This window comes from Melospiza melodia, chromosome Z (assembly GCF_035770615.1).
Source record: "Melospiza melodia melodia isolate bMelMel2 chromosome Z, bMelMel2.pri, whole genome shotgun sequence".
NCBI classification, from domain to species: domain Eukaryota; kingdom Metazoa; phylum Chordata; class Aves; order Passeriformes; family Passerellidae; genus Melospiza; species Melospiza melodia.
The window spans coordinates 24,906,721-24,929,065 of record NC_086226.1 but is presented as its reverse complement, the minus strand read 5'-3'; the positions used below and the strand labels follow the sequence as shown (position 1 = coordinate 24,929,065).

The window sequence follows — 22,345 nt, the reverse complement described above, 5'->3', positions numbered from 1 at the left end:
GATACCTCCTGAAGACTGCTCTGCAAAGGGCACAAATCTCCTGCAATGAGTTCCCACATTGTGTCTGAAGCAGAGCCTGGAGTAAACTGCCATCAGTTCGCTTCCCTTCAGAGGATACCACCTGGCTCCAGAGACGGAGAGCTGGAAGCTAGAACACAACAACTGACTCTGAGATTTTGACTTCAGTAAGAATGACATATAATTACCTTCTCTCATTAAAAAAATCATTTAGATAAATTAGATTATCTGTATGCCAATTAAATTTATTAAAATAGTAGCTTCAAATTTACTTAACACATTCACTGATGAGAGATTTTGCGCTCCAATTTCAACATCCACCTAATCCAAAAGGCAGAACTGGTATTGTATAGCTTTCCTCTATCTTTGTTACAGACCCTATAGAACTGTTTGCTTTTTCAGATGCTCACTTCAACTGACACCATTTTCTCTGTATTTGGTGTTTTCTTTTATCTGATGAACTTCAGTTTATCAACAATATAATGAAAATTTCAGAAAAGCTGGGAGGTAACACAGCATTCACAGCATTGACATACAACAAATATACCTAAAATAAACAAGGATGTGTTTATCTGATTCCATGTTTTCTATTTTTTAACCAGTAAAAAGCTGCTGTAAAGTTGTATGATTTTTCTTAACACTGCAATTCTCACATTTTTACAAAGCTTGTCACATTTTTTGAACTTAACCACTTTGCCTGACTGTAACCCTTATTTGTACTTCCTGAAACTTAGAGAATAAATGCTGCAGCTTATTATTTTACACTCATGAACATTTGAAAGCAGAAGCCACAACTAGGAAGTCAGATGCTATCTGAAAGACACATGTAATCTAGAAAGGAAGCTTTAGCATAATTCTAAAAAGCTGTACTTGAGCAGACACAATAGTAATACACTGCAATGATCATAATTTAACAAATTTATACAATGTAACAGCAGATAAAACAAGCTTAATATATTCAAAAATCAGGATTTATCCTATGATGCTACTCCTACTTGTTTATATGTTTACCAAAGGTAAATTTTGTGATTTACAAGTGTAGCAGCTAACAACACCCACCAGCTCAGACATTATTAATAGGTTATTTGCCTGAGTATTAAAGCACCAAATATTCAATGAAATAATTCCTGTCTTATTAAATAACCATTAAATCTATGTCCTTTCCAGCTCTCTATTACAAGAAAGAAAACAACTTATAACTGCCACTCTCAATTCAAACAGCAAGCATAACAAATGTGATGACAGACAATGTAAGCTACAATATGCTGTCAATGTATGCAGTAAGATTTTCCAAATTTTCTAAAGCAAAAAGTTAGGCATAAACAGAACTGACAAAAAGCAGCAAAGCTGACAAACCGAGTACGAAATTAGGACTCACAAAATGAGGATGCAAACCCAAATTCCACCCTCTTTGGAATATGCACTATGTGATTGTGTAATTACTTTCATAGAGCTTTTCTCCAGAAATGCCCAACCCATTTATTAGAGAGGATGGAGTGCTCTGAGTATGATTCAGCACTCTGTCAGAGGGGCTCATCTTCACGACTCTTATCAGGCTCATTGCTATAATTGTGTGTCTCCCATTTACTAAACAGGCAATTTCAAGGAACAAATGGCTCATGATTAATGCACTTTAACACTGCTCTGGATTTAACTTCTACTTCTGGCAAAGAGTGCTCATGTAATACGCAACAAATCACAGACTTTTCACAGGTTGCCACTACTTACAAGATAACTAGTTTTTCATTAAGTCTAAATTATGGTAATTTAGTTTTATGCTTAAGCATAATTTCTAAATGTCTCAGCTCCTCATGTTGAAATAAATCACTTACAGAATCACAGAATGAAAAAAAAAAGTTGTGAGACTCTTAAGATTAAGTAAGACAATTTTAAGACAGCTACCTGTCTTCAGACCAAGACTTGAATGCCGTATTGAAAAATGCCAAATACATGAGAACCATTAAGAACTTATTCATTAAGTATTTTCTTACTAGCTCATACTAAGAGAGGGTTGCAAGTGGACTACAGTATTCTGCAGGCCGTATTGTACAGCATACCTAAAGAACAGATTAACAGCATACACAGGATTGTTCTATTTTCCCCTCAACAGCTGACAGCATGTGTTTGTCGTAACAGAGGGCTACATGGCAGAAAGCTCTCACAGTATGCAATTAGTGCTGTTACTCCACATTCGCCCTGTCAACAACCTGAAGAAATTATCTGGTGCAAGCAGTAACTGTGCCCTCAGCAGAAAATGAGAGCAGCCATACCAGATATCCTAACAAAATATCCTTTTTGCTCAAGGTGCAAGCCCACAACATCAACAATGCTCTAAAGAGCCAACTAGTACACTACAAAGATTAGTAATTCTGTGAAACCCATACATGGCGACAGAAATCAGACACTGAACCGCAGTAAAGTTATGAGTACAGAGGGTTGTCTCTACAAACTGCTAAGGCACCCATCTGAGTATTGTAAGCAGATTAGTAAGAAACCCAGATATGAAGAAAAAAGTTTGAAATTATATGTGGTTAAAGCACCTGGCATTTTCTCTCAAGTGTAGAAAGCAGCAATGCAAGGGAAGCTGGTTACTATAGAGCAAACAGAAGTCTGAAATCCAATGTAGAATGATGTCAAGAGGTACAGTTCACTCACTCAGATTAAAAACAGCATTAAGCCCTAAATTATTGTGAATTTATTTTTAGTATCAGGGAAACACACAGGAATTTAAAAATTCCATATTATTTCAGACTCCTTACACTGAACTGAACTCTGCACTTAAACTTGAAAGAGAAAATAGAGAAGAATTACCGTAATGGTCAAAAATATGATTTCATGCTACAAGCTGACAGCAATCAAAGCCTTCCATCCAGTGAAGCTGCTCCACAAGAAAAAAATTATAATTCCCTAACACAAAAATAAACGCCATTTTAGAACGACTCTTGCTGGTTTTTAAGAATCCTTACCAAAACTTCCTATGTACTGTATGATACCATACACTCTTGAAATAAGAGGTGACTATCTTCTCTCAAACCCTGGAAACAAAGCTATGAATTTCACTGATTCACTACTGCAAAAAAGTTTCAAAAATACACCTTTGTAAAGAAATGCTAGATTTATCTGACACAAATGATAAACAGCATAGACTTTCTGCATATTTTCATGCTCCAAATTTTAAATCCTTTAACTCCCTAATAAAATGGTGAATACTCAACAATTTCAAGACTATCTCTACCGTAGAATAAAGCTCTCCACTAGGTTTTTGAAATCTATTTTCACAAGGCAAGTACAGCACCAATATAATTAGGGCAAGACTAAGTGGACAGTTTTATCTTAGAACACGAGCATCTATGCAGTTTACTTCCCAGTGGAATGCATTTAGTCTTTCTTCCCTTACTGCTCTGTTTCTTCTCCCCGCCAGCAAAAAAGTCTCTTTTCCTAGAGCTACTTCCCACACACTGCAAAGAGAACCTCCTCCTTGCAAAGTGATGACCTCATGCTCCTAGCCCATCTCCTTCTATGGAGCAATTCTGGACTTGCTGCCAGCTCTCTCCGCCTTCAGCCTGACATGGCAAACATATCTTCCTTCACCCTGCTGCTCCCAGCTGAGGGAACACTGAGGACAGGCGGCAACTGGGAGGTCAGAGCAGGCAGGGAGAGGGGATTTCCCATGGACAAAGAACAGGCCACCAGATGCCAGCCCCGTTCTCCTACCACCAAAGCACCTCTGCTCGCCACTGCAGGAAGAATGACACTGAACTCTGAACATTTTAAGTATGGAAATGCATCCCATGTTACCTAACTGCAGTGCACCTCCTGAAGGCAAACCTTTCTTCCCTTTTATGCTCTTAGTTAAGTACCTCTAATCTAGTGAAGCAAATGTCACTCCCCCTCTCTTACAAAGGCCCATCTCACCTTCACATTACTAAAGTTCTGATTTTGAAATTGGCCCGACATCCTGTGCACACTCTGATACATTCTTTTTTGCAAGTTAATCTTTAAGCTCCATCAAACAACTCCAGAGGAACTGAAAATTTCTATTCTCTATACTCTGTTCATTGCCTTCTCTAGCCTGTCTTGCTTTCAAGGATCAGAATTATTTCTACATGATCACTTTATACACTGGCAATCCAAATACCAACTGACAAAGGACAAAGGACTCAGCTGTGACATGAAGTTACAGTTGTAGAAAATCAGGAAATCTGATGGATAACTCAGCTTTTACTCCGCTAGTAAGTGACACTGTACATAGGAGACCTAATCTTCTCCCTCAATGAAATATCTCCAAAGCCCAAGTTTACTAGGGTTAACATTCCACACGCCTGTATTTTAAAGTTCTAATTGTACTGACAATTTTAGTCAACACATTACAAGGAATTTATAAGGAGAGGGAACAGACATCGGTCTCAACAACAATAATCATTACTCTAACTCAACTTACAATGTCCATCATTTGCAATTTGATTTGATTGTGAACAGATGATGTGTGAATGCCCCACCTCCATGAGATTCTCAAAGACTACCATTTACATAAAATAAACTGTAGAAGCAATCTCCTTGTTAGGTACTGTAAACAAGTAAAACTAACTTATTTTAATAAACTTATTTTAATACCCAATTTTTTTTTTTTGTCTAGTTTCATGCATCACCCATCATTTTTCACACTGCAACTTCCTGAAGGAATCTGCAGTACAACAGAGCAGACCACCAAAGCCACTTTGAGCAGGTCTGTTGCAAAGCAGGGAAAAATTATTTCACCTACATGAAAAGCAGTGATGCCCTCCTGCAAAGAGAAAATGAGCTGGCTTGTTTTAAAGGTCTTACAAAACCCTGGTGCTCGCACAGAGGTGTCATTTTAGGGATGTGTATGCTCATGTGAAGTCCAACCAAACAGAAACATACTCCAACATGAAAAGGGATGTTTAATGCCCACTCGAACACCAAATATAAGTATTCGGTACACGTGCAAATCCCACAGTCTCAAACACACAATGCATCAGAAGGCACACGAAGAGCGCCAGGGCAGCGACGCTGACAAGGCCTCACCGTGCAGACTCCAGCACTAAGGCACAAGTTCTCGCAGGCGGCCGCTGTGCTGCACAGAACTGTCAGGCGGCACCAAGGAGGAAAGGAACTCAAAACCCCAAACCGCCTCCCGGGGCTGCTGCATTTATTGGGAAGCAGACATGGTCACACATCGTACCTCCTGCCGGTGGCCGGCGCGTCCTCCCATTACTCCCAGCACTTCCAGCCCGGCCGGAGCACGGGAGGGGAACAGACAGGCCCGGCACCGCCGGACCGGGGCCGAACCCGCCCTCTGCCTCCCCCCCGGCCGGACCTCGGCGGCGCACCCGGGGAGGGGCGGGACCCGCGCCCGCCGCGCTGCCCCTGCCCCGCCGGGGCGGAGCCGCCGCCGGGCGACCGGCGCCTCCGACACCTCCCCGCGGGACGCCACCGGGACGCGACCGGATGCGGCCGCCGCCGCCGCCCCGGCAGAGCGGAACGCGAGCGGCGCCGCTGCCCGCCCCGCCCCGCCCGCAGGTAGAGCCGGCGCGGGGCCCGCCAGCGTCCCCCTGCCGGCCGGGGGTCCCGGGGGTCCCGGCGTTCCCGGGGGTCCCTGGCCGGGGCAGGGCGGGCGCGGCGCCGGCGGGGCGAGGGCGGCCGGACCCCTGCGCGGGCGCGGCGCCGGCGGGGGCGCGGGCGGCGCGCGCGGACCGTCCCTACCTGACAAGCCGAGCCCCCTCCGCCGCCGCGCGCGTCACGGGCCCGCCCGCGCCGCGTGACCCCGCGCGGGCCAATGCGCGCGGCGCCGCCCGCCGCCCCGCCGGCCAATGGCGGCGCGGTCCGCCTCCCGCTGACGCGCGCGCGCGGAGGGGCGGGGAGCGGGGGCGCGCTCCCGCGGCAACGCCTCCCGGCAACGTTCCCCGCACCTCCCCGCGCGCCCCCGCTCCGCGCCCCCGGGCAGCCACTTCCCTGGGGACACGCCTGGGACAGCCCGGGGAACAGCCCGGGGAACAGCCCGGGGAACAGCCCCGTGTCCCCGCAGGTCCCTGCTGCCCGCGCCAGCGGCGGGGAGGGGGGCGTGCGAGGCTCAGCGGTGCGCGATGCTGACTGAGAGTGACTCCTGAGCTGCCGCACAGGTGGACGAGGAGTAATTTGGCGATTTGGTGCTGCAGCAGCTCAGCCAGAGAGAGGCAGCGAGCAGTGAAAAAAGAAAGGCGGTGAAGAAGAAAATTGGGTGTGGAAGGAAAAACAAAAGGGGGAGAAATAAAAGGGGCAAAATTTAAGAATGGGGAGGTGGGAAGAAAGGGAAAAAGAAAAGGGGGAAGGAAAAACAAAATAGAAACGAAGGGTGGGTAATGGAAGAAAAAAAACAAGGCAAAAGGAAGAGGAGAGATGGCAGGAAAAAAGAAAGATAAAAAAGTGGCGGGAAAAAGAAGGGAATAAACGAAAAAAGGGGAAAAGAAAAACTAGAAGGAAAAATGAGGAGAAAAAAGAACAGAAAGAAAAAGATGGGAGGGAAAGAAAAGAGAACAAAAAGAAAAACAAAAAAAGAGGGAGGAAAAAAATCCCCTTGATAGGTTTCAGGAAATTCCATTAATATTAAAGTTTTTAATACTGTCTTTTATAATAGATTAAGCTGAAAACAAATGAAAAAAAGTCAATTTAATGAAGTACCAATAACAAAATCAGATTGCATTATCTATTTCAGAGATACTGAAGAGCCCCTTAACAGTTTAGATTAAACTTACAGAGAGGTATCTTTTGTTTTGTTTTTTCTTTTTTTTTTTTTTTTTCTGAGAGATTGGTAGTGATTGGTATTCAGGACTCTAAAAACAGAAATGGGCACAGAGCACTCATATTCCAGTTCATGGCTTCTTTTTAGACCCAAGTGTTTAAAGAGAACTAATGAAATTTGGTGTGTGCAGTTCTCTACCTCTGTTAAACCATTCACACATTTGCTTCCCAAACAACTTATAAAAATATTTTCCTTTGGATTGACCTCTTTATCAAATAAGAAAAAATTACATTCCTTCGTACGTCGTCTCTATGCACCTTGAGGCAAATTGAGACCTATATGCAATAATAAACAAATTTGCATTGTACTGAAGGAAAACAAAAAAGCTATTTAGTTGTAGAAAATGGGGGTTTAAGTTGTAATTTACATTTGTAAATTTCCAACTGTGTTAGATCTGGGATAAATATCTTATATGCTAGTACTGAATTTGCTGTAAGTCATCAGTTAGAGTGTTTTATGACAAATGCTGGTGCAAACAGCATGAGCCAGTCTCTTCAGCTATATTCAAACACAGACTATTTTATTGGGCAGATGTCTTATCAGTCTCGTGTGCCTGCAGATGTTGCATGATTTTTGTCTACAGTTCAGTAGTTTACCTGGCCTTGAGACCCTTCAGCTTTGTGAAAACTGGTAGGCAATGATACAAGGGTAGAAAAACCTTTCTTCATTAGTTTTCTGATTAGAAATTTTTAAACTTTATTGAAGAATCTACTTGATTTTTGAGGAAGGGAGGATTCTGTGTGCTTTTTCATGTAACAGGGATGGCTTTTTTTCCCCTGCAGCTTTCAAATATTTTTAAAATAAATATGAAAAAGAGATGTTCCTATACTATAGTCACTGCAGTGTAGTCTAGACATATGCAAAATATTTTAAAAATCAAGTTGTTAATTTTATATAGAAAGTGCAGTTATTAATTGAATACATAAAGCTTTATAATTTTATCACCACATGCAATTAAAATCCAAATTAGCAAGTTTATTTGTAAAAGGATCCTCCCTATCCCAGTGTTCCAGTTCTGCACACATTCCTTCACTCAGCCCAGTACATATTTCCTTTGCCCTTTTCCTCCCAAGCCTGACCCAGGGCCCACTGCCTAAGTACAAAATTGGAGAGGCTGCTTCCTGCAAGTATCCAGAAGAGATGAAAAGAATCAGGGAAATTTATATATTCTTGCCTCAACACATTCTGGCTGTACTTTCTTCCAGCCACTCCCCTTTGCTGCTGTAGCAGGATGCTCTGCCTAAGTAGGGGTAAAACAGCTCAAAATTGACCCTATTTGAAAAAATTATCAGTACTGGGTGGGGAAGGGGCCTCATACTGTGTTTGGTGTTGAAGAATCAGCCTGATTGATCAGTCCCAAAGTGAAACATTCTGAGGATGTGAAGAACATTTCCTGACATGAACTGGCACTGGTGAGGATGTGCCAGGTGAAGTTGCTATGAGAGGCACCATCAGGTCATAGTGCTGATAACCTGAAGCTGCTGAGGTGATGCTGCAGGCCCAGAGACATCTGACTGTGAATCACCTTGTACCACAAAAGCCCAGCCCCTCTTTTTAATTGCAGGGAATTCTGACACACCACTTCTCAGAGCGACTGTGGATACTCCATCCCTGGACAGGGATGCCCCTCAAGGCTACTCCTCAAGGCTGAACAGAAGAAATTTGCCCTCTGTTGTTGTGGGTAACATCAATCTCTGCTTAGTAATTGTTTTGTTGGCTTTAATATTATTCCTTCAGTATTTAATAAATTGTGCATTATACTAGTAGTTATAACTGTTCACTGTGTAGTAACAAATTCTGATTAAGCATTTTGATTTCATCAATTAAAATGAATAATTATTCTATATTGTCTTGTAATCCTTAACTCTCCAAGATAAAGCTGTACTAAGGTTTAATTATGCCTATAAAAATCTTTGGACATAAACTCTTGACCAAGTCTGGGACTGGGTGTGGATCCAGCCACACCTGGTTTCCTCTCTGAGGAGATCATTAGAAAGCTAGAACCTTTTTGAACATCATGATGCAGCAGGAGGGTTTCCCTCATAAACCTTGTTGAAACTTTCCATTCTGCCCTCAGCAGCTCCTAATCTTAACTCCTACACATAATATCTTCATGCTAGACCAGAGGTGATCAGCATCAGTACTTAAAACCTGCTGGTTTGGATGATTGTGGCATTGAAGCATTATTTCAGACCTTACTGCAAAACTGCCTCCCAGAAAAACCTCAGCAGAACCTGGACACGTGCTGGGTTCCATGGTGCAACTCCTCAACAGCTACCAGGCAGATTACTTCATTGCCCAACCACCTAAAATGATTGCAGCTCTCTGGTTAAAAATACCTGAAGAAATGAGTTCACTATCCTGGGTCATTCTTTACCTCTCACATTACTCATTTTCTGTAAGCTCATGCTTCAGTTTCTTCTGGCTTTCCAGCTGCTAGAGAATTGTCAGTCTGTCATAATCTATCCACACACCTTTATGATCCCAGAAATACCAGAGTTTTGCTTCTTAAATAGTAAAACTCTTGTCCTATTCAGATAAGCTATAACTTTCAAGAATTCTCTCCCCTTTGTTCTTCTGTTTGCTGCAACTCCTCTGGTACACTGCAAGTCTGTAATTCAGTCAGCATATTTTATTTTCTACCTTTTATCTAGTTTCTTTGTTTATGGCTCATTGCCTAAAATTCCTGGATGTGGCATGCAAGTTATCAGTTGTTCTATACTGCTGATACTGATGTTGAAAAACCTCAAAGTTATTCTTAGGAGACATACTGTAGTATTATATTCCTTCAAGAATAATGACTGTAAGCTAAATTACATGCCTGGAAGGGAAATATAAATGTAGGAAATAGAGAGATGGAAAGTTCCTCATTATCACTCCATCATAGTGCTGAAGTAAAATGGGAGTCATTGCAAAATTCAAGATTAAATAAAGTTCCTGGATATACTAAAGGATTCTATTATATACAAGTCAGCAATACAGAAAGATTAATATAGATATACACTCAGAAGTAAAGACTTTTAGGAGATTTCTGTGAAAGATAAAATAATAAATTTTCAAAGAATACCTAACAAAAACATTAGCTCAGGCTTTTAACCTGCAGTATGTATCCTTGATCCCCAACAAAGGCGTATTAATTCCTTCCTGTTGAATCAGATTTGCTGCAGTAGCTTGATGAGTTAGGCATGAATTAATGTCTTTTTCTGAACTATTGAACATCTTTGAAAAAAAATGCATTTTACCATTTTACTCATTCTTTTCTTAATTTCTGTCACTATCATCGTAAGGAAATACCAAGAAACCTTTAAATAACTATACCAAATGTGTATTAAAGCACCGGAGCTTTTGTGTCAGAAGGAGAATAATGTTGCTACTGCTCTTACGAAAATTATTCTGGTTCTTCTATTGCATATCCAGATAATAACATCATAAAACTGAGGCATGTTAAAGCAATGAAGCAAAAAGCGTGTGAATACGGAGCTAAGCAAACAGCTGAACTCCCTTTTTACCTCTGCCATAGGTATTCTACTTATGCAAAGCACTCCCTGCCTCAGTATTTCTATCTGTAAATGACAACATCAATGCTTTCCTTGCAGGATGGTAGAAGGTGTAGATTGTTAATATTTACAAAGCATTTTCAAATTTTTGTGTGGAAAAGGTGAAAAAATGCAAATAATAGTAAGCGAAGTAAGGATATTATAGTTATTCTGTCATTGATTATAGAAGTCTTATTTTCATATTCTTTTTAGAGATTTTCATTATTACTTGCTATTTTTCTCCTCTCTACCCTTCTTTTTCTCCCACCCCCATTTTGTACTTCATATTTTGAATTTCAATGTCTGTTGCTATGGCAACACCATGATCTGACTAGTGCTGCCTTCAGACCCTTTTCAAATCTATGCTGTGCTATTTAAAACTACACATTTTGTGTTTAAGGGGCCTGGAGGTTTCCTTAGAATAACCTGACAGGATTTTCCCAGCTCTAAACTATAGTGCAGATACATATTGCTAAATCCTGATACTTGCCAATGCTTGTCCATCCCAATTCACATTAATTTGACTATTTTCTTTTCTATGGTGGCTAAATAAATGATGGTGGAATTAACAGAAGTAAGCATACTTTTACTTTTATTTATTTCCATAAATATTTACATATGTGTACATATATGTGTATATATATAAACAAATAAGCAGGCTCAATGTGCACATACACAATTTGTTTTTCATGTCTGTAAACTATAATCTGCCAGAGAACTTCTCAGAGAAGTCAAAGGAACCACCAAATTCAGTTTAATTTTATAATGAATTAAAACTCAGAAGACAATAGGGAAGATTCCCAGTGGTGTGAGGGAATTTAATGGTTTTTTTCTTAAAAGCTGCTACTGATCCTTGCTAATGCCTGAGTACAAAGAACAAGTGTGCAGTAGTGGAGTTTCCACTCATAATCCAAAGCTAAAGACACACATTCAAATCTCTGATTTTGCATTCGAATTTCTGATTTTACATTCAAACACCTGACTTCCTAAAACTGGTTAAAGTCCTGATAAATTTAGCCTTAATTGGAGTCATAAGCTTCAACCTAATAGATGGTCACAGATACACTGCTCAAATACTGGAACACACTCACTGAAATCAAACAGAGTTTAAAGAACATCCTGTATCAACTTGTGATGAGGAGGGAGACTTATAGGTAAGTTCCTGAGCATTTAAATAAATTTAAAAATAATTACAGAGTTTTTGCAATGTCATTACAATGATCCCACGTTACTGATATGACAAGCCCAAGTTTTATCCTGGGATAAAATTTTATCCAAGTTTTATCCTGTGCATTAAGTGGCATTACAGACTGACACACTGATTTAATTTTTCTACCTCTAGCTCTGTGGAGCAGCATTGCTAATCTATGTTATTATGCTCCTGTCTAATTAAAAAAAGCAAAAACAAAAACAAAAACAAACAAAGATCTAACACATCAACAAAACCAGAGCTCGTTATTACTCTTAAGCTAATGGAATAATAATTCCTTGAATAAATGTCTCTCCTTGAAAATCATGGTAATCTTGCTACTTACTTATACAGACTGGAAAACAGGGTAAATATTTAACATTCCGATGATACAGAAACCACCTTAAAATATTTCAATGGTGTTAAAGCAAATTCATTTCCCAGCTGCAAGAAAGCAGGCCAGCTGTGTGTGAATGTACCCAGGTAAAAGGCCACTGAGCCTTCTGTTGGTATTTTATTTCCGACTGCAGTTAATGATTTTAAATCTTTGGATACAATACCTGAAGTCAGCATCGATTCCTCTGACGCCCTCCACCTTAGAGGTATTTCCCTCCTCAGTCTTCAGCATTTTCCTCACTTCTGCTCCCAGAAGTGCACCAGAAGTTTATGCACATGTTCTGCAAAAGACATTAGGGAGATGACCGGGCTTAAAAAAAGTATTGTCACTTTAAAATGTACATGGTTTCATTATGTAAGTCCTATTACGATTTTTCAAACAAAGCGTGTTCCCTATCTGCTGAACACCACAGCCAGGAAGGAGCTGGGCCGGCACAACTCAGCCACGCAGTGAGGAGTCGGCGAAGGAGGATGAGCGTGCCAATTGCTATCATTGCCACTAAAGCGTGCCTTTCCTGAAGCAACAGGGTTGAATTACCTCTTTTGTGTCATCATTCCTATCCAAACCTGGGATAGGAAAAAAATTTTTCTACTCTGAGAAGACAAAATTGTAATGCACAGGCTAAGCTACTTTATATGATTAAATAAATCATGGCCATCACTGTGAATCCATTTGTATAAAACAATTTTCAGTGTATTAAGAAAACCCAACTTGAGGACAAATTCCACCTTAAAGTATTCCTGCATCTCACAAACAATGTACATTCCTCCTCCCATGCTGCAATATGCTACCACCCTAGGTTGTGCTGACACAGCTTTTGGTTGGATTACGTAGTGAAGAAAACTGATAGAACTAAATAAAATCCTACAAGCAAACAACAAAAAACACTCTAAAACACAAGTTGTTAATTCATGGCCTAGAAGTTCAGTCTTTGCCTTGAGACAGCAGAACAGGTTGATGATTTAATCATTCTTGATAGATAATGTTTATATTTACTACAGTAAAGAAAAGGAGTCTTTCTAAAATATAAGCAGCTGCAGAAGATAAAAGTAAATTTTATTAAACTTAAAATCACCAAGAAGGCAGTCATGAAACAGAGTTTATAAGATTACATGTTTCTTAAATGTTGTTCCTTTAAGGCAAAGCATTTTTTTAGGGTGAAGAGTTTATATAAATTTGTTTCCACAGCACCATGGTTGATTAAGTGACTTGACATCTCTATAGGAAAGTGATGGAGGTGTTTCCCAGAGCCAGTGTACAAAGAGATGCAGCTCTTCCTCTAAACCTCTCCTTAGATGTAACAAAAAAGGTTGCACAGATTTGATTTGTGAAATTGGATTACTCTTCTGTTATTTTTACCTTTCTGGTGCCAAGGGTAATTTCAATATTAAAACCTGTTAAAATATTTTTCTCGTTTCCTCATTTTCATACTTGGGAGTTTTTTCCTCAGTGGGGTATAAGTTGCCCCATATTTTATAATTTTGGCTATGCTACATAGATAAACCTTAAGGGAAAAGCCAAAGCATTATTGTTGTCCTGATGTCAGAAACATGTTCTTAAAATCCTATGTCTTTTTGTAATAGAACTGTCCTGTCCAGTAATATTTTTTCAGTACCTATTAGAAAGAGAATACCTGGAGGGACACCATGTCATTGCAAAGTATGGAGCTGAAAAATTTAGAAAGAAACAGCAGTAGAGCTCCCAAGGCAAAAAAATGTCAATTTTGCCATTATTTACTTTATTTACTTTGGAGCTTTTATGGAGAGACACAGGGATTTTTTTAGAAGTTCTCTAAAGCCGAATTTCTGCTTATCAGAAACTGCTTTAGATTCGTGGAGCTTAGTTGCCTGGGATACTTTACACAGCATTGCTCTTTTTAAAGCACAGTGTATTTCACAACTAAAATTGTCTTTCAAGTATTACTCAGGACAGCAATAATAACTGGGTACAAAGAGCTATCTGCCATACAGTTTTTGACTCTCAGAGTCCATTCCAAACAGTTTCTAACTAGGTAAGAGCTCACACATCTTGCCTGGAAAGACCAGCTAGTCAGGTCTGTGAATAAGCATACATACATTAACAAATAGATTCTCTCAGAAAGTGGGTTGGGAGGGAAAATAAATTTAGAAAAATATTTTAAAATAAGAGAAAGAGAGAGAGAGAAAGAGTGCAGATCAACAGTTTTCTCAGATTTTAATACAACTATTAAAACTGCTACTGGTAAATTATGGCCAGCTGACTAGATCCTAGCCCTGGAAATTAAGCTGGCGCTTGCTAGTGTATCCAATATGTTGTGCCACTAGACTTGTACTGAGTATTTAGTAGATTATATCACATTTATACAGTTTAGGCCTGTCAGGCCTACACCATGTCTTAAGGATGGATGAATACACACACAGAGTTCCGTGGACCTCTGGCAAGAGAATCACCCTGAAACCGGCAGTAGGATTTGCAAACAAGAGTTTTACGCAACAGCAAGCACTATTCCACACAGCAGGAAGCCTTTCCTGGGAAGTGCTGATACCCTGCCCATTGAAGCCAGCGTGTATCACCGCTGACAGAGTGGGAGCGCTCCCAAAGGCCAGCACTACGGATTCTGCAGCTTGCAGCAATATGAAACAAATGACAAATAGGCAGATATCCATCTTCCAGCTCTGAATACCTGTAGGTGAAGCTGTAAGAAATGTATTTCTAGGTTTTTACTTTTTTTTGCCCTTGTCTAATCACCAGCAGTTAATCAATTGTGCCCTCTAGAATCCATAGCAGGATAAAACAAGTTCTGACTTGATTCTGTTTCATTATTTAAATAAAATATATTTTAAATTAAGCATTTATCAAAATAGTTTGCTTTGTTTCATAGATGATGACATAATCCCTTCTTTTTTAACATTGTATGTAATTATGAAGCGTGTGTCTTGTAAAACATGGGATTTTCCCTGCTCAGAGATATTCTAGGATTATGTTTATACCATTTTAGTTGAAATTGCTCTTAAATTGTTGATGGAAGTGCACAGAATATAATATCTGTAGCTTATCAGCATTCCTCACTTTCAATATCAAATTACAGAAATTTCTTGGCTAGTTTATATTAGATATCTGCTTTGTGCTTAATTAAAAAATAATCTTTTTCAACTGCAGGAAATTCTGTTTTGATCTGATTTTTTATACTTCCAGAAGATGAGAGAAGTACATTTAAAGACACATCCTCTGTGTTTCATCTGAGTGTCTTCTTGTATAATTTATAAATGCAACAACATGTCTAACCTTGAAAGAAGTGTATGTAGCAAGACTGGTTTTGCTGCATTAGTCCAAGATTTCCATTGGCACCTTTTCTATGGATTATTCCAATAAACATCTTTAACTATCCATGTTTCACATATTTTTTCTCTATTCAAGCAAGGCATGTCAGAATTGTTACCTTGAACTTTCTATGTAGTGACAAGGATAGCTGTGAACTCCACACATGTTTGTCACCACATGACAATGCCTTGTTTCTAGTCACCTATGTCTAAACATTTGAGTTGTGATTGCAGAGAACCAGCCAACTGAAAATGTTATCACAACTAGGTGCCAGAGCACAGGAGAGAACCAGGGTGTCCCCAGGCCCAGGGAGACAAGGGGATCCCATCTCTGTCAGGACAGGAATCTCGCTGCAATCAATCTCAGCACTCCAGGAAGGGAGCAGGGCAGTGCTCAGTGCAGATGGGCTAAAAGTAAGAGCAATCCCAAGTCCAGGGCATCTCACATATCTATGAGGATAGGGCAGGTCCAAGATCAATCTATGGCTCTACAGACCCTACTTATGGGCAGGTGAGGCTGAAGAGCAGCACTCCTTGAATGTCACTCTGTGCCTGTGGGAGAAGGTGGCAGTCTGTCACATGGATTAGGGTCCCACATGAGGCTGAGCAGAGCTGCAGAGGTCAACTAGTGCCCCAGAGGTCAACTAGCAGTGCACCAGAAGATGGCCAAGAAGGGATTTTTGGTTGACATGGCTAGCTACCTTCTTGGTGGCCTTCTGCTTCACTTGCTCCAGTTTGTCAATGTTTGTTTCACTGTATGTCCAAAACTGGAGGCAAGAGTCCTCTGAATGTGGTCTAACAAGAGCTGCATGAGGCAGGATAATCACTTCCCTTAACCTGTGCTCATGTTATTATGTTATCCCACTCAGGCTGGGATGGTGTTGGCCTTCGCTACAGGGCACAGAGCTGAATCACTCAAATTGCTGTACACCAGGACCTTCATCTCTCTCCCAGCAAAGCTGCTCTCCAGTTTGTTTGTTTGTCGTTGCATCCATAACATCCTACTCTAAGTATAAAAGTATTGTAGAGGAGAATGTTCAAATCTTACAAGTCAGTGAATAAATGGGAAACTGCAAAGGTAAAAAGTAGTTTAAAAATATAAAGGTTAAGGCAAATCAGAGTTAGTCACTTTGTTATGCAGCCTTTATGTTGTGTTTCCCTACTTGTAGATGTTCTGAGAACCACAAATTTAATTCTTCATAGAATCAAAGAATCTAGTAGTGCAATGACCTGAAATAGGCAGCAACATCAAAAAAATCAGGCTGCTCAGAGTAACATCCTGACTGATCTTCAATAATTCTAGGAATGGGTCATCTATAGCTTCTCTAAGGAACGGGTTCCAGTGTTTCACCATCATTACAAAAAAAAAATTTCTTCCTTATCTAGGCTGAATCTGTCCTCTTATAGTTTAAATCATCACTGTGCTATTACTAAAGGCCCTGTTAAAGACTCCCTCCCCTTATGCAGGCCCATTTAAGTATTTAAATGCCACATAAAAGTCTCCCCCAGAGCCTTCTCCTCTCCTAGCTAAACAGTTCTGACTCTGATAATTTTTGTGGCTTCCTCTGGCCTCTCTCCAGCAGCTCCATGTCCTTCCTGTGCCGGGACCCCGGGGCTGGAGGCAGCTCTGCAGGTGGGGTCTCAGCAGAGCGGGGCAGAGGGGCAGAATCCCCTCCCTGCCCTGCTGCCCAGGGGCTCTGGGTGCAGCCCAGGACACACTTGGCTCTCTGGGCTGGCACTGCCCGTGGCTGGCTCATGTCCAGCTCTCACCCACAGCACCCCCAGGCCCTTCTGGGCAGGGCTGCTCTCGATCTGTTCATGCCCGGCCTGGGCTGGCACCAGGGATTGCCCTGACCCAGGGGCAGCACCTGAGCTTGGCCTTGTTGAACCTCATGGGATTCCCATGGGCCACTGCTCGAGCTTGTCCAGGTCCCTCTGGATGGCATCTGTCCCTCAGGAGTGTCAGCTGCACCACTCAGCTTGGTGTCATTTGCAAACCTGCTTATTGTGCACTCGATAACCATTGGTTATGCCATTGATGAAAGTATTAGAAAGTATTCACCCCAGCACTGGCTCCTTGTGTTGGGGTGTATTTGATGTGTACTTGATGAGTACCTGATATGTCAACTGTAATGAGCTTATTTAGACACAGGTCCTCATATGCAATTAAATAGAATTCATCTGAGTTCATAAAGTCCTCCTCTTCCCTGCAATTCTGGTCTTATGAAGCACAGAAGTAATTTTCTGACTTTGACTTTAGCAGTAAATGCTGTATGTATTTTTTCTGCTGTTTAAAGACAATAGCAGCATTTAAAAATGCTCCTCACATTCATCTTCAAGTGCCATATGAATAGCCCAGTTTCAAACCTGCATATGGCCAGCTGTCACAGTTTAGCACGACAAGAGAATCTGGTATAACTTTGAAGTAAGCTATGGAATCATATCCCTCCTTAAATCTAAATTCTCTTGATGGCTTTGAGATGTAACTATAGTCAAATTCAGAAACAAATTGTTTCTCCTCTCATTGCTTGGCACAAATAAGCTTCTGAAGATAATGAATGTCGAGTCTCACCAGTGGGCAAACTGAAAAGTTCATTCAGTATTGTGAAAGCCTGTAGCATTTCTTCAGAAGACCTGCAAGGTGTGTGGTATATTCATTTGGGGTTTAGGTTAACTTTGTTATACTATTTCTGGAAGGAACTTGTAGACAGCCAAAAATTATTGAAAAATATTATTTGAAGAACTGATTATTAAGAAAATAATCTGTTTATTATCAGTTAATTATTAATGTATTAATTATCAGTTCATAATCTAAAATGAACTGATGATTAATAAAAAAACAGGCCCATAAGTGTTTGTCCTAAAAATTGTAACTTGACAAATTGAGAGGGAGTATAGATTTCATGGGCAACAAGATTGTCTAATTGTAAAATGGTCACCAACTTAGGCAACTATCAAATTCCAATTGTTCAACTCCAAAATTACTTGTCTTTATTTAATTGGTAGTCATTCTTCTAATTTTCTTATAAAATAACCTGCACTTTAAATGAGAAAAAGAAATGTGAAATTTAGCTTAGAATCTACCTCTTACTTCAGAAGGATAAATGTCCCACATTCCACCTGTGTATTAAATTTTTAAACTTTCTTCTCAGGCTCCTGGGTGATAGCCTTGAATTCTGACATAAATCTCTTACTAAGACTGCATAAATCATGCAATGCTTTTAAAAATACTTTTAAGATAGAAATGCCAACTAATAAAATCTCCAAAATTTATAGGGCACTGAAAGGAGCAATGGTATAAAAATGAGAACTCTTCTGTTCCTGGCTTGCAGTAACAGCAAAGCAGTCTAGCTCTGTGTGCGCAGTCATTTCTAATAAGCCACAAAAGTTCCTTTCAAAGCTATTAGATCCAAAGCCTGCTAAACTCTTTGGATTTGTCTACCCTCATATATTTCCTGGCATATTTTTTCTATTGCTTAACATTGCCTAGAATTATCCTTGGGTGTGATTTGGGAGTCAGAATTCATCAGGCCCCTCCACTTCTGACAGGTAGCTTACTTGCAGCTCCTCTCTTGGAAACCTGTCTAGAGACTTGACTGGAAGAGCTGCAGTCTTCTTGTGCCAGTTGGCCTTCATTATCACAAATATTTTCCTGGTACCTTTATTTACTGGTGCTTCTGAGCAGGTTGACAGGACCTGAAGTTTTCCTCAGTGCTGTTTCAGGGTGCTCTCATATCTACTGGACAAGAGAGAGTTTTTCTAAAATGGACACTTCTTTGTGCATGCTTAAGTGACATAAAAATTGCCCCTTGTCAGAATGATATCTTCAAAGTAGCATAAAATTATTTCCCAGCTACCAATTCCCTAAATCCCAGTCTGCAAGTCCCATAAGATTTGCCTACATTGCCCTCTGTCATTATTTCCTGACACTGCAGCAAGGGAAGAGTATGAGAGTATGTCGGCATCCCTCAGATAGCAGAAATACTCCTGACTAGTGCTGACTTCATACTCATACATTAAATATTATAGAAAATATTAGTCATGCACCAACTGTGTGATGCTCAGGGTCTCTGATGTTTCTCTCTACTGAGGGCAGGCAATACTGATTGTGATCACAGAGTTGATTGTAAGCTGTTTTGCTTGGAAAAAAATGTTTACCCTCTATCCCTCTTTTATTAATGAGGCCTCAGGGCCACAGTCCAAATGGACAGCTCCAACAGCAGGACACAAAAACCCTTTTTTCATGGCCAAATACTGGGATTGTTGAAAGGTGTTATAGCACTGACAGTATCTGCTAAGGGCAGATTTAAACTTTCTTTGTACAACCAGATTAATCGGGATCATCTTAACAGATACAATTCAAAAAGTTTTCGTGTGTTACACCTGGAGAATGAAGTCTGTAGTTATGAATTATTTAGTCCTTCATTGTATATGTCTCATTTTAAACAAAAACTGTTTACCTACATTTGACAGTAATTAGGGGAGGGGAGGGGAGGGGAGGGGAGGGGAGGGGAATTTGCATCAATTTATTCAAAATTCTAAACACTATCTGCTTTAAACAAGCACTCCAAGTTGGAATCTGGTTAATATGAGTTTTAATAATGGATCACTTGAAAGTGGCACAAATCCTTTAGCAACAGTAAGACAAAATTATTGTGCCATATTGTAAAAATTTTACCCTTGAACTGTATCTTACTTTAAATCTTGCACTATAGCATATGGCCATAAGTATATTAGAGATGAAATGTCCATTTTAGAAGCTCTGATAGCTTTCTATTTCATGCTCATTTTATCCCTTTTATTTCTGAAGATAGGAAGAACCTGTCTTGTTTCTCACATAGGTAAGTCTAGTAAAGAATATTACATTCTGATTAAATTCTGCTACAGTGAAATTGGAAAGGTAAGGAACAGAAAATAATTACTAAATGTCAATTATGCAAGAGTAATTTTCTGCTGTAATTTATTTTCTGTTTGGCTGTGCATATTGATGGCATAATATATCCAGAGCTGTGCTGTTGTTTTTTGCTGATGTAACCTTTCTGTGCACTGGCATATCAACAGACTATTGTTCTATGAAACCTTTTTTCTTCTTAATTTTCAACTGTATTGAAGTAATTTTTTTCCTTTTATTTTGCTTTTTTCAATCTTGCTATTTCTACTAAATCCCTACTGAGTTTTTTTGCTTGCCTTATAATCCTGATGTTGTTGGTTCACCACATTACCGTAACTAAAAGTATTTTATGACAGCTAGAGAATTTTCAGATTTTATGTCACTTATGGACTTCTTGGACTCTTTTTTTTTTTTTAAGAAAAGTACTTTTCAACCATAGTTAACAGAAAATATCCTGGTTTTGTGTGTTTTCAAATTTTGGATTTCTCTGATTGATACAGTCAAGAAGCATACCTCATGTTACCCTTCAGAAATCACGTTATATTTTTTTTTCCTTGGCTACCACCCATGATCTGCCAAATTTAGAGAGCTGCTGTTCTTGATCTCCATGGAGGGATGCATGCTAATTCCACTGGAATAAAAATATAATCTGCGTGCTGTTTCCCAGAACCATCACATGAATGTGACATGTATCTTATTACAGCTTTGTAAGCATTAGAAATATCTGGAAGAAAATTTTCTGAGAAACTTGTTATGCAAGACCTGCTTCACCAGTGTACAGAGCCTAATCTTGTAACCTGCTGTACAAGAACCTCCCATACAGGAATTCTGGCCCTGTCTGTTTGTTTTGACCTGCCTCTCAGATTTTCTGGAGTGACAGTGAATGCTGGCTGTTGTGCCTGTTTGGTGCTTGTTTCCTCTCTTCAGGACAGCCAGGCTGCTTTGCCAGTTTGGCTGAGTAATGCAGACTCTACAGGCATTACAGACTCAACAACTTGGACTCCTTCTCTTTGTCGTAGCTCTTCACTGGTTGCTAAACAGGGCTGGATACCAGCTCATCAAGGCTTATAAATTTGGGGTGCATTTCAATATTCCTAGTTTAGGTGAGCTTGGGAAGAGTTACTTTTGATTAAAAATGTAACAAAGCAGGAGCAAAAAACTGGATCAGTACTTAGTAAATTGCCTGCTCCTGAAACCTGTGAATTCTCAGGTTTCGAGGGAACAGATTGTTTCAGCAAAACAAGGACCTCTTATTATTTAGAAAAGCATTAAGATCAATGTGAAAGAAAGTTGGGAATTCTTCATCTTTGGGATTTAGGTGAGCAATTTAATATCTAATACTCCAGTCTTTTGTCTTGAAGCCTGTCCTGCATCTCATCATAACAGCATTTTTGTTTGTCAAATGGCCTTACCAACAGTAATGTGAGATGTAGGTATAAGAGACATATTTACAGAATATCTTTTTAAAACCCAGAGTGACCTGACCTTCCGCAGGAATATGGAGAGAAGAGTCAAAAGGGATTCCTGGAATGTCGCAATAAGCAGATAGTGGCATTAAACATATATAGATAAAAAGGCATAAAAGCTCATAAAAGCATATGGAACAGATGTAAACCTAATAAAAAGAAGCATTTCATTGTAATAAAGAGTGAGGGTTGCAGAGCACAGTGTGAGAAATAGCCACTCACTTTTCATATTTAGGAAGGTTTATTAAACCTTATCAAAAATACAACAGAAGACTGAATAAAGAAAAAAGGTTACAGCACCGGCAGCAAAAGATTTTCCTCGCCATGTGCTCAGCCCCCTCACACTGGAGGCTTTCCCTTTTTAACCCTTTAACCCCTCCCAAAGTTCTGTCCATCAACCCCTTCTTCACTGCCCAGTGGTGGAGAGCTCTTCCTCAAATCCTGACTGGGATCAGGTGTCGCCATAGCGACAAGCCAGCCCTCCCAGATGTCCCAACCCCAGCTGTCCTTTGATAACCACACGAGGGGTACAGCGTAACTATAAATCTGTAAACTTTTCTTAACTTATATACATGATATTTGTCAATTAACTGTGAGAGTCAATCATCACATCACTCATCTATCACAACAGAAAAAGAAGTTTCTGGTGGGAGGGACACTGGTTTTAAAGGTAGGACCAGCTCTTGAGGTTTGATTTGTTCCCTCTTTCAGAGTACAAGGAAGTCATGGTGTTCCCGAGTAGAAGCTGGT

The 22,345-nt window shown here is 40.1% G+C and overlaps 1 protein-coding gene across 6 annotated transcripts in view; it reads right to left on the bottom strand.

Moving 5' to 3' along the window:
* The window catches only part of FER (FER tyrosine kinase), a 155,153-nt gene extending 149,363 nt beyond the window's left edge, over window positions 1-5,790 (bottom strand). For 2 of the 6 annotated variants that reach the window (XM_063180772.1, XM_063180771.1), the window contains exon 1: window positions 5,743-5,790. The gene's annotated coding sequence lies outside the window, so the exon portion shown is untranslated. Of the gene's footprint in view, window positions 1-5; window positions 135-5,221; window positions 5,347-5,742 lie in introns of those variants that run through there. The other 4 variants (XM_063180765.1, XM_063180770.1, XM_063180766.1 and 1 more) reach the window with 4 other exon arrangements.
* Window positions 5,791-22,345: the final 16,555 nt, after the last annotated feature.